The 13,140-nt window shown below is 40.7% G+C and overlaps 1 long non-coding RNA gene across 3 annotated transcripts in view; it reads left to right on the top strand.

Moving 5' to 3' along the window:
* The window catches only part of LOC118677602, a 113,008-nt gene that overhangs the window by 42,635 nt on the left and 57,233 nt on the right, over positions 1 to 13,140 (top strand). The window lies entirely within an intron of this gene.

Below are 13,140 nucleotides of genomic sequence, written 5' to 3' on the forward strand. Positions count from 1 at the left end.
TATCCATCTTCCCTCACTACTTAGAGCACCACCATCTTCATCTCAAACCCTAAGGGGTCAGTGCCACTGATGTCTGTTGCAGATATTTGGGGTGTCTGCCTTCATGAGGTGAGCCAGAGGGCCAAACTAAGACTGAGGGTCAGGGAACTCTTGTGAAGCCTTGGAGGCTGCTGCTAGAATCACCTGGGTCCTCTTGTCTGTCACTGTCCTGCTTTCTCTGCTAAGAGCTGATCATATGGATACTATCCTGCTCTCTCTGATAAGAGATGATCATATGGGTATAGCAAGCTAGCTCCATTATTAGGAATGGCTGTCCATCAAATAGCCAGAAGTCAAGCATTACTTATTCCTTCCATATGGAAACAGGGTAATGAACTATAAATATTTCCATTAAAATGATTATAATTTCATTTTCACATTTTGCCTTTTATAAAAGCATGCTTTATTTCTTTAAAAAATTACTTATGTGAAATCTCTCAATCTCTCCTTTCTTCATAACACCAATAAGGAATCTGGAGGCCAACTTAAAATTGCATCCAAATTATAAAGGATGTCACCATTTATATTGATGATAAATAGAAGTAGAAGAAGAAGAATGTTTATGACAAACTTGAGTGAATCACCAAGTGAGATAGCATAATTTTTTTCTGGATATCTTCATAAACAATACATTATCTTTTCTAAAGGGAAATGATACTACTAGAGTTCTTTCATCTTTACAAAGTAGTTCATGTTTTTGACTAATTCTTTTCTTGTTGACATGATGAATTTGCCCTCTTTGGCAATACACATTCTCCTTGGCCAAGGGTATGCATTTTCAAAATAGCTGACCCCAGAGGAGTATGTTAGTATGGTCACTAGAAATTAAAATATTTTTGTAATAAACTTTAAGGGTCTGTATTTAGATCCTTCCAAATAACTAAGAAAGAGTGTTTACTTGTTTCATATGTATAATGAGACCACCTTCTGCAAGGTGTTGAAGGCACATTCTTTCTAAAGCGTGTGTATCTGTGTGTGTGTGTGTGTGTGTGTGTATGTGTGTCGTGCCAGCACAGCCAAGGGTGATCCTGAGTTGGGGGAGGGGTGGTGGTGAAAGGATTGAGAAAAGACAGACAATATAATGAAAGCTGGGTCTCAGTGGGACGCTGCTCCCTGATAAGGAGACAGTGCCCACAAGCCGTGTCTTTATTTTATAGCAGATGCCACGAGGCAAAGTAGGGGTGTGATCACGTTGTTTACAGCATTCTCGTGAGTTTCATCCCCACTTAACTACATGCACCCGAACTCTATCACAAGGCACGTGGGGCTACGTGTTTGGACCATAGGTTCAAGCTCACAACCACAGCCGCTGGCTATGATTGTGCTGGGAGGGCCCTGCCCTCCAGCTGGGACTTGCACGAGGCAATGAGAGGACCCTGTCCTTTCATTAGTCCGAGGCTTGAACCTGGCCAAAACACTGTACCCGCGCCCCACATGTATGTATTGGAAAGAAAGAACTAGGTTTACTAGGACAATATTGAAGAGGGAAAAATGTTATTGTTGATGTTATTGTTGCTGTTGGTGGTGGTGGTAGTGATGGCAACAGGGAAAGCTTGAGTCCATAAGATGATAAAAAAATCCGAGATTCTCCTGGCCCTAACATCCATTTTAAGCTCAGAAGAGCTTGGTCAAGTGGAAAAGGGGAAGCCCTTCCCTGACAGGCTTTGTGCAGAGGCTGAGGCACAGGTGTTTCCATGTTCAGGCAGACTGTCTGCCACCCCTCTATTGACTTCCTCACTCGTGGTCACAGCAGGAGATGTTGCCTAGGAGTCAGAAACTGAGGCTCCAACCTTGGTAGTTGGGGGAGCTTTAGACACTCAAGCAAATATGGGCACAATGCTTCCTGGAGATAACGGGATGAAAGTGTTAATCTCTGAATACCTTGTCTTTTTTTCTATTGGTTGCACATTTATCTATGGCACTTATCATCTTCCCAGAAGTAATTTTTTTTAACCATCTCACAGGAATTCCTAAATGTGTTGGTTTCATGACTCCCTGAAGGCTCCAGCTATACTCTAGGGTCCTTAAGAAATTTTTAGTCTGTCTTACAGGATCCATTACTTCTGAAATCCTTTGGGATTATTTCTAGCTCCTATTTTACTATAGGTTTAAAATCCCTTATCCAAAACTCTTGGGTTCAAATGTATTTCAGAGTTCAGATCTTTTTAGATTTTAGAATAGCAATAATGTAAATTATCTAATATCCCAGTAAAACAAGTAAAATTAGTGAATATACTAGTATGAACATTCATACCAAGAGGATAAATAAGGAGCCTTATGTCACTTTGAATCAGTTTTCTCTTACACTGAATTTATACCAAATTTATGGAAAAAATATTCAGTTTTCAGAGCTTTTAGGATTTCAGATATAGATAAGTAATTGACTATAGATACTGTACTACTGTTTTTAAATGTCATGAAGTCCAGGAGAGAGTGAGAAGTACAACTGAAAGTCTCAAATGGAAGAGAATGCCATTTCTCTTTGTAGTAGGCTGAGTAGTAGCCCCCAAAGATAACAGGCCTTCATCCCTGGTCCCTGTGCATATTATTTCATCTGGAAAAAGATTTGATTAATTGAAATCACATATATCTTTTTTTAAGTGGAGGCAGAGGGAGATATAACACAGAGAAGAGGAGAAGGCAATGTGGGGGCAGAACAGAGAGAGATTTGAAGATGCTGGCCTTGGAGATTGGTGTGATGTAGCCATAAGCCAAGGAATGCCAGCAGCCACTGGAAACTGAAAGAGGCAAGGATAAATTTTCCACTAGAATCATGGGAGAACGTACAGCTGTGCCAACACCTTGATTTCAGTCTATTAAGACTTATTTGGGACTTCTGGCCTCCATTTCTCTGAAAGAATGAATTAGATTTATTTTCAGTCACCAGGTTTGTGGTAATTTGTTACAGCTGCCACCCAAATGAGGCTTGTCTTCACGCCCCCATTTAAGTCCTCCAAAGCTAGTCACTCTTTTTGAATCAAGGTCTTTTTTCTAGTGATTCTTTTGGTTACTTAACTTCTCTAAATCTCAGTTTTTTCAAAATAAGGATTATAATACTGACCTCACAGGGTTGCTGTAAGAATTAACTTTAAAAAACACATATAAAACACTTAGCATGCCAAGGGCATAAAGTTAGCACTTAATAAATGCTAGTTTGTTTTTGACATTACTATTCTCTGAGAATCTCTTTATAACTTTCCACGATATATGAATTTGCACTTATGTTTGAGTCCATTTATTTTGCAGAGAGAATCAATCAATCAAATCTCAATTTTCCCTCATCTAAAAGATTTTGCTCGCCCATTTATATTCACCAATGTCACCATGATGATGCATTTGATGCCTAAGAACGTGAGATGTCTAAAGACATACCAATCAGTCCTCAGAGGCTTAGTTTCTATTTTTATCCCAAACATTTTACTTTCTCAAAGGCTGGAGTCTTTGAACCTGGTGTCTTCAATCAAACCAGGCTAATTTGCCTGACAAATGCTTAGATATGTGCCCATTTGCAGATGGGTAGGCCTATTGTTACTGGGTAGAAAGATTTTTTTCCAAAAGTGGGGAAGCATGTAGAAGTACAAAAAAATCCTATATAATAAAAGGCTAATATGCAAATAGACTGAAAAGTGGAAAAACCAAACAACTGGTTGCTATGACATGCGCTGACCACCAGGGGCACGTGTGAAACATGGTGGGCATTGGCTGCGGTGGGATGGTGGAGCAGGTGATTGGGGGTGCCAGACAAAGGTGGGGCACTGGTTGCTATCATCTGGGCTAGCCTTTGGTGGTTACTGAAAATTCTTTGCTCCAGCACACCACGGTCCCTCCTGGCGCTCACACCTGCTGCTGGCACAGGCCCCTCTCGCACCCACTGCCAGTGCCTAGTGCTGGTCCTGATCACTTGGAGCCATCAGCAGGTGCAAGCGGCGACTGCTGGCCCTGATCGCCCCTGAGGGCTTCTCCACCTCCCCCTGCTCCTGAGTGGCAATCAGAGCAGCAGCCACAGCTCACACCGACTGATGGCACCGGCCCTGCTTGCACCTGCTGCTGGTGCCAGCCCCAATTGCTCTGCACCATCAGCAAGTGCGAGCAGGGCCAGAGCTGTCAGTGCATGGGAGTGGTGAAGGCAGGAGCGGGGCTGCTGGCAGACAGGGGACTGGGGGCTGTGGTGGGAGGGGCCGGGCAGGGATGCGGAGGAGGGACCAAGACCCGCCCCTGGGCCCACCACAGCCTCGCAGCCCACAGTTCCTTTCAAGGTACACGAATTTGTGCACTGGACCCCTAGTATATATATGAGAGGCTAATTCACTTTTAAGAGAGACAATGAGTAATTGTAAAATGGCCCAAGCTCATAAAAAAAGAATAAATAGGACAATAAATTCATGAGAAAGCACCCACCAAGAGATAAGAAATATGGAGACAGAAGCTAATGGATGATAAATAAGGGCAATGATGAATGCTATTCGCACATCTATTATGGGTAGGCATGCTGCTAGGCACAGTCACATACTGATAGGTATTTGTTCATCTTAGCTGTAGTCAGGCCAAATATTTCTGATAGTTTAGAGTGTTCTGCTATAGCCACGACAGGTTTTAAACAGGATAGGATAGGTTTTATTTCTGACAGTTATATAGCTCTATCTCTTAACAGGTAACTATTTTTTTTTTTTTTTTTTTTTAGCGAACATACATTTAAAATAGATTATTCTTTTAGGCAATGTAATTTTGTTGCCTCTGATAAATATCTTAAAGTTTCCAGGTAACTGAGAAGTGTCCACAGCCCCACTGAAAGGCCGATCTAAAGCTGAGGTCATAAGAGAGGTGTTAAGGCTGCAGTAATTATCTAGTGCTGCACTCTCATTTTACAAAGGGGGAGATGAAGGCACAGAATGCCATGAACCCACTTGCAGTCTCACAGTTGTTAACCAGGGAAGCAAGACCCAAAGTCATTATCTTCCCATTGAAATCTTTCTGTCCCACAATAAGGCACTATTAGTTGATTCATAGTGAAAACCTTTCTCAACTTTATTTCCTCCTTCTCAAGGCTGCAACACCAGGGAGGAGAATACCATCCAGAACTAGCCTATGAATTTGGAGGATCAAATTTCGAATTCAGCTCAACTATTGATGAGGTTGATCTTCATGGGAAGATCATTTACCCTCAATTTAAGGTTTCCCCATCTGAAAAATGGTTCTCATTGACCTCTATTTTTTTTTCTTTCACAGTACTTACCATAATTGTTATTATTTCACTAGTGGCCAGGTGCATGAAATTCCCTCAGCCCGGCCTGCACCCTCTCCAATCTGGGACCCCTTGGGGGATGTCTGACTGCCAGATAGGGCCTAAACCAGCAGTCAGACATCCCTCTCACAATCCGGAATGCTGGCTCTTAACCGTTTGCCTGCCTGCCTACCTGATGCCCCTAACTGCTTCTGCCTGCCAGCCCAATTGCCCACAACTGCCCTCCCCTGACGCAACCCGCCTCCTCCACTGGGACCTGCCTCCTCCACGCAGGTGGTGAAGACGCTGGGACCAGCCTCCTCTGTGCCACACAGAGCTGCGGGAACCCCAGGCCTCACCTCATGGAGCAGCTGCCGGGCTCCATTGTGCATGTGGCCATCTTGTGATGATGTCATGCATGAGGGCCACCTAGGCTTTTATTAGTATAAATGTCTGATTCCCATGCTAGGTTGTGATGGCTAAGGGCATAGTTAGACCCTGGAGCTACACTGCTTGGGTTAAAATCTGAGCTGCACCATTTACAACTGTGTGAGCAATTACTTAATCTCTCTGTGCCTCAGTTTTCTCATCTGTAAAATAAGGCTAATGATAGAAGCTATGTCAGATGCAGGATAAATGAGTTAATATATGTAGAATAATTAGAACAGTACCCGACACATATATTAAGCCCTACCTGCATACTTCTGTGATTTTCTCATCTGTCTCCTTCACCACTTGATATGAAGTGCCGATTGTCTTTTTGATTGGATACTACCTGCCTTTCTTTCCAATTTTATCTCTTGCCATCCCATTGGCTCTAAACTATTTTCATTTTTAACTAAGTTTTCATGACTTTGTACAGATTTTCCCTACCTGGAATATCCATTCTTTCACAGTTTCCAAACAACTGCATGATAAGAAAAAGGCCAAACATGAAAAAGGGGCTGGTAATGGGAAATATTTTCTTGGTTTTCTTTAGAAAAAGAGGCGACTGAATGTAAAAGGTAGTGACTAGGCTGTGCAATGTAAACAGTAAGATGCCCATTCGTTAGTTTTCATGATCCTCTGAAGGTAGATACTTAGTTCACTCAAGCATACCAGTGGTTGTCCTGGACTTAGTAATAACAGCACGAAGCAAGGGCCCCCACACCCACTAACTACTCATTCCAGAACACCCAGAGATGTTCTATGGGGGCCTGGGGACACGTTCCTAGGAACGTCCTAGGGGTGTTGAAACATTTTCCCCCTTGTGTTCCCACTGTACTGCATCTATATTTTTCTTCCATTGTGCACTGGGTAGATCCATGTTTAAGGATTTAAGTGTTTTGTGTTGTTGCTTTTGTTTTATCCTCTGACATTCTTTGAGCTTTGAGGGGGCAGTTGGTCATCCCTATATGCTGATATGTAGACAAAGCTGATATCTGGAGTGCCTGGCACATGGTCTTAATCCTTTTATTCCTTGATTTCCCGGTCAGCAAAGCCTTTCAGCAAAGCCTCTTCTAAATTCTCTGATCCTTCTTTTTACTTGTCTTGGCTCCTCTTCTTTCTTTTCTCAGTCCTTTGGTGGTTCCTACTTTCATCTTTCTTTCTTCTCTTAATATTTTTCATGCTCACCTGGGTGTTCTCACCTGATCCCATGGCTTCAACCATTCCCATAAGTGTCTCCACAGTCTACCTGTGTCTCATCCTTCAACCCAACCACTAGCCAGGCATCTTTGCTCAAATGGTTAATGTGTATCTTACTGTAAGTTTACTTTTAACACAGAGCACATCCCACTTTATCATCTAGAAGTAATCTTCCAAATCTCATATGGGTAAATACCCCAAGCTGGAAAACGTGGACTTCTTCATCTTCCCTTCCTGACACATCTAAGCAGTTTTTAATTTTTTTTAGTATATTTATTTTTTATTTTTTTTATTTTAGTAAATCTTTATTGTTCAGATTATTACATTTGTTCCTCTTTTTTCCCCCCATAGCTCCCCTCCACCCAGTTCCCACCCCACCCTCTGCCCTTACCCCCACACTGTCCTCATCCCTAGGAGCACAATTTTTGTCCAGTCTCTTCCCGCATCTCCCACACCCCTTTCCCCACCAAGAATAGTCAGTCCATTCCCTTTCTATGTCCCTGATTCTATTATAATTACCAGTTCATTCTGTTCATCAGATTATTTATTCACTTGATTCTTAGATTCACTTGTTGATAGATGCATATTTGTTGTTCATAATTAGTATCTTTACCTTTTTCTTCTTCTTCCTCTTCTTAAAGGATACCTTTCAGCATTTCATATAATGCTGGTTTGGTGGTGATGAACTCCTTGAGCTTTTCCTTATCTGTGGAGCTCTTTATCTGACCTTCAATTCTGAATGATAGCTTTGCTGGATAAAGTAATCTTGGTTGTAGGTTCTTGGCATTCATCACTTTGAATATTTCTTGCCACTCCCTTCTGGCCTGCAAAGTTTCTGTTGAGAAATCAGCTGACAGTCATATGGGTATTCCCTTGTAGGTAACTGAGTTTCTTTCTCTTGCTGCTTTTAAGATTCTCTCTTTGTCTTTTGCTCTTGGCATTTTAATTATGATGTGTCTTGGTGTGGTCCTCTTTGGATTCCTTTTGTTTGGGGTTCTCTGTGCTTCCTGGACTTGTAAGTCTATTTCTTTCACCAGGTAGGGGAAGTTTTCTGTCATTATTTCTTCAAGTAGGTTTTCAATATCTTGCTCTCTCTCATCTTCTGGCACCCCTATAATTCTGATGTTGGTACGCTTGAAGCTGTCCCAGAGGCTCCTTACACTATCTTCGTATTTTCAGATTCCATTTTATTTTGCTTTTCTCGTTGGGTGTTTTTTGCTTCTTCACATTTCAAATCTTTGCCTTGATTCTTGCGCTCCTCTGGTCTGCTGTTGGGAGTCTGTATAATATTCGTTATTTCAGTCCGTGTATGCTTAATTTCTAGTTGGTTCTTTATCATAACATCGAGGGTCTCAATAGATTTCTTGAGGATCTCAATAACTTTATCGGCGGCTTCTAGACAGTTCTTGAGAGACCTTAAAAGTGTGGTTCTGAACTCAATATCCTCCACTGACAGTTTTGTCCTGTTTTTTTGTCTCCGCATTTTTTATGCTTTCTTGGTGCACCCCCTAGTGGTCTTTGTGCGCAGTCTTGTTGTAGTTAAGCCTTGATTGTTGTAGTTAATACTAGGAGGATTTGACCTCCAGGCCAACTGGCTGTGAGAATCAGCTATGTCTGCAGTGGGAAAACTTCTGTCCTCTAGGGAGGTGCTAATCTAGCCTTTGCCTGAGGCTATCCAGCAAATGGCTCTGCGCAGGGCTTGGGCAGGGCGGGTCGCATGGGATTAACAGAGCTGGTGGAGGGAGCAGTTATGGCTGCTCTCAGTCCCGTCCCCAGAGGCTCTGCCTCTCAGAGTCCCAGCAACCGCTGCAAACCTCGGAGAGAAAGCTGCCCTCGTGTTCCAACTGATGCCAGACAGTCCCGCTTCTCCCGTTTGAGTCTAGGTCCCTAGAGACTCGCTCAGAACTGGAGCTCAGAATCTGAGACTCCCTCCTGATTGAAAACGACAACCACGCCCTCAGCTACCAGCCCGCTCCGCGCATACCTCCGCACCTTTGTATTTTCCGCACTGCGCCTCCTCTGAGTCTCATATGCTGTTCTCTTTCCTTCTAGTTGAAGAATTTCCCCTCAGCCAGTCTTCCTGTGGTTCTGGGCAATGTCCGTTCCATCTTTTAGTTGTATTTGTGAAGTGGTTGTTCGAGGCAGCTAACTCCTGTGTTTACCTATGCCGCCATCTTGGTTTTCTCCTTTTTTTAGTATATTTTTATTGATTTCAGAGAGGAAGGAAAAGGGAGAGACAGATCGAAACAAAAATGATGTGAGAGAATCATGGATTGGCTGCCTCCTGCACACCCCACACTGGGGACTGAGCCCACAAGCTGGGTATATGCCCCGACTCGGAAATCAAACTGTGAGCTCCTGGTTCATAAATGGACACTCAACAACTGAGCCATACTGACCAGGCAATAAGCAGTTTTTAAATGCTATAAATGTAGAATTTGGATATCATGTTTTTGATCCTTCCCCAAAGCTTCCATTGTCATTGCTTTGTGGTATTTTATTTTATCCTAATCATCTCTAGTTGAACTACATACAGAAACAGCTTCCTAACTCCCTTGTCACTGACATTTTAGAAGGGTATGGGACAGATGTTTTGCAGGATGTCCTCATTTTCAGTTTCCTTATGTTTAGAGTCAAATCTTAGATTTTTGGCAGAAATAGTACATAAGTAACATAGCCTCCCTTCTCAGTGCATCACATTAGAAGGTACATGATGTTTCTTTGTAATTAATAAATAATTTGTGGGAAGATATTTTGAAACCATTTAAGTATCCTATTTCCTCAGCAATTTTTCACCAAGTAGTTTTATTAGTCATTGATGATTCTTGCCTGAATCAATTATTAATATGATGGTTGTCAAATGGTCATTTTCCAACTCCATTTTTCCCTCTACAGTTTTTGGGTTAACATTCTACTTTAATTCAATTATATATTTATTAACACTATAGACTCAAGTGTTCTTATTTTATTCAATGAGCTATAATCCCTTAGTGTCATTATTTATTTTTATTTATTTTGATGTTAAATTGTCCTACATTCAATCATTGTGAGCCTTTTTTAAGCTGGCTCTGTGTCTTTTTGATATGTCCTCATAATTCCTTGGGCTTGTCTTTATTTTAGCATAAGGAGATGTTTTATCATCTTTATTTTGAGAAATATTTTGGCTGAGAAATATTAAATTAAATATTTAAATATTTAAATATTTAAATATAAAATTACAGGTTGGTAGTTGCTTTCTTTCAGTGTCTTTAAAGATATCTTTTGCCCTAGCCCGCTTGGCTCAGTGGATAGAGCGTCAGCCTGCAGACTGAGGGGTCCCAGGTTCGATTCTGGCCAAGGGCACATGCCTGGGTTGCGGGCTCAATCTCCAGTGGGGTGCGTGCAGGAGGCAGCCGATCAGTGATTCTCTCTCATCATTGATGTTTCTATCTCTCTCTCTCCTTCTCCCTTCCTCTCTGAAGCCAATAAAGAAATATATTGTTCTCTGAGAGTTATTTTATTGTTACTGTTATTTCAACAGCTTCAAGACTTATTATTGCCCCTTTGAAGGAAACATGTGTTTTTTTCTTCCTTCTGACTACTTTCAAGATTTCCTCTTTCCTTTGATTTTAGCATGTTTTACTATGTTGCATCTAGAAGTAGTTCTTATATTTATCCTGCTGGATTTTTAAAGCTTAATCGAAATGTGATTTTGTGCCTTTCAATTTTCCAAATTCTCAAGTAGATTTCTTCAAATATTGTTTTTGTCTCTTCAAATTTTGTTTTCTTTGTGGGATTCCAATTATACATGTTGAACATTTGTGTATCTCTCTTACTCTTCATCCTAACTTCTATATTTTTTTCTTTCTGTATTTCAAGCTCTAGCTTGAACTTACCTTACTTAAAACTTAGTGTATTCTAGTTTACAATGTTTCCTACTGCCTAATTTGCTATCAGCACATGTTCTATATAAATGTAAATCTACTTTTTGTATAGAATACAAGTCTGCTAAAATCTCTGTATTTTCCTCTGTTTTCTTGAACATAGCTATTTTAATGTCCCTGTCTAATAATTCTAATATCTGAATTATCTGTAGGGCTCTTTCTTCTTGGTTTTTTGATCAATTGATTCCTTTTTTAAAAATATTTTTTTTTATTGATTTCAGAGAGGAAGGGATAGAAACATCAATGATGAGAATCATTGATTGGCTGCCTCCTGCACATCCCCTACTGGGGATCAAGCCTGAAACTTGGGTATATGCCCTGACTGGGAATCAAACTGTGACCTCCTGGTTCATAGGTTGATGCTCAACTACTGAGCCACACCAGCCAGACTGATTCCTTTTTTTTTTTAAACATGCCTCATACTTCTTGTTTGGATGCTGGACAGTGTATATTAATTGCATTAAAATTATAGAGTCTGGATGGCATCTTCTTTCTAAGAGGGTTAAGATTCGGCAGCAGAGAATGTATGCAGATCACCTTAATCTTACTGAAGATTTATTTTAGAGTTGTTATATTTCATCTCATCTTTACTCCTTGGATATAGATTTCCCAAAGTCTCAACTGAGAGCCTAGAATGTTTGCCAGGGCCACTCCACATTAGCAGGCCTTGAATACCTTTCTCTGTCTCCCTAGAATCACAAGGCTTCTAAAAATCTCTGTTTAACTCTCTGGCCTTCTAGCTGCAGGTGCCTGGTAGCATTTTAAAGCCATACACTGTGTACAGCTCAAAAGTTGACCAAAGCTTCAAGTGGAGTTTTAGTAGAGACTTTTAGGCTAACTTGTGATTTTCTTCTCTCAGGATTTTACCCTTCAAGTCTCAGCTGCTTCAGCTGTCCTGAACTCTAAGATCTGCCCTTTCAGACTATTGGAACTGCCACTTTCTGCTAAGATTCTATTCTTTCATGATAAAAAATTTGCAAATGTCCCCTGGGAAAAAGTAGGTGAATGTGGATCTCACCGAGTGCTTTCTTTCTATCAAGGATCAGAGTCTCAGGTTCTGTTTGTGTGTGTTGCTCTTCAATGTTTTATTTATTTTATGTTCCTTATACTGGTTTTATTGTAGATTTTAATGGGAAGGAGCTTAGTCCAAATCAAGATTACTGAAGGCAAAATTTTTCTTTTTAGTAATTATATTAAACTTCAGAAATATTTTCCAAGCTCTCCTTTTGACTTCTAATAGTAGAGCATTATGGTCAGATAATATGCAGTTTACAGAATATATTGGTTTGGACAAAATGAAGTTGCCATTTTTATAAGCCTAACACAGGAGAATGTTACCACTTAATTTTTTTTTCAATATATAGTGGCTTTTTTTGTATTTTATTGATGATTTAGTATCTAGAATATGGAGACTTTAAAAATGTACGCGTATAAAATAATATGCATTCTGTATTTGTTAGAGGTACTCTAGTTTCTCTCTCTTTAAAACTCTTGCTGGGCTTTTGGTGATGCTCTTGAATGGGCCAGAAGGTAAGGCCATCTGCTGTAAATAATGAGGCGCCCAGTTTTCTCCTTTGTAAAAGGACTCATCAATAGTTGAAGACATATCTTCTCCTCAGGGCTTTCTATGAGAAGCAGAACGGACCCAGCTTTCATCAGCCACCACCCAACCCTCTTTTCTGTTCTACGTAAACGTCTTGTGGAAGTAAGGGAAAGAGGCTGTCAAAATCAGGACTTCCCAGTGACACTTTAGACCCTGAGGCAAAGGAAAAATAATCCATATAGATCCTATCTTTATTGAAAATTTCGATATTTGGTTCATGATAGATATTTTTGTCTTAATTTTTATTTTAAAAAATATATTTTTTATTGATTTCAGAGACGAAGGAGGGAGAGAGAGAGAAATATCAATGATGATAGAGAATCATTGATTGGCTGCCTCCTGAATGCCCCCTACTGGGGATCGAGCCCACACCCCAGGCATGTGCCCTTGATCAGAATCAATCCCAGAACCATTTAGTCCACAGGCTGATGCTCTATCCACTGAGCAAAACCGGCTGGGAATTAATTTTTATTTTTAAAAACATTACATTACAATACTATTTATCTTGATTATTGAGCTTTTGAGTGCCTCCTTACATTTTGTACCTGAGGTGACTATCACTGCTTCATCCTAGTTTGGTCCCAGATGCTCAGCATTGTAAAAAGTGTAGCTTTTTACAATGGTGAGAAGCTTTTATTCTCTACAAGAAGATTTTATTCTCTTCTGTGGAGTAGGACTGGGTTCTTGACTCCTGGCCACCATATAAGACCACAGAACCAGGTTGAACC

This window comes from Myotis myotis, unplaced genomic scaffold (genome assembly GCF_014108235.1).
Source record: "Myotis myotis isolate mMyoMyo1 unplaced genomic scaffold, mMyoMyo1.p scaffold_m19_p_2, whole genome shotgun sequence".
In the NCBI taxonomy this organism is placed as follows: Eukaryota; Metazoa; Chordata; class Mammalia; order Chiroptera; family Vespertilionidae; genus Myotis; species Myotis myotis.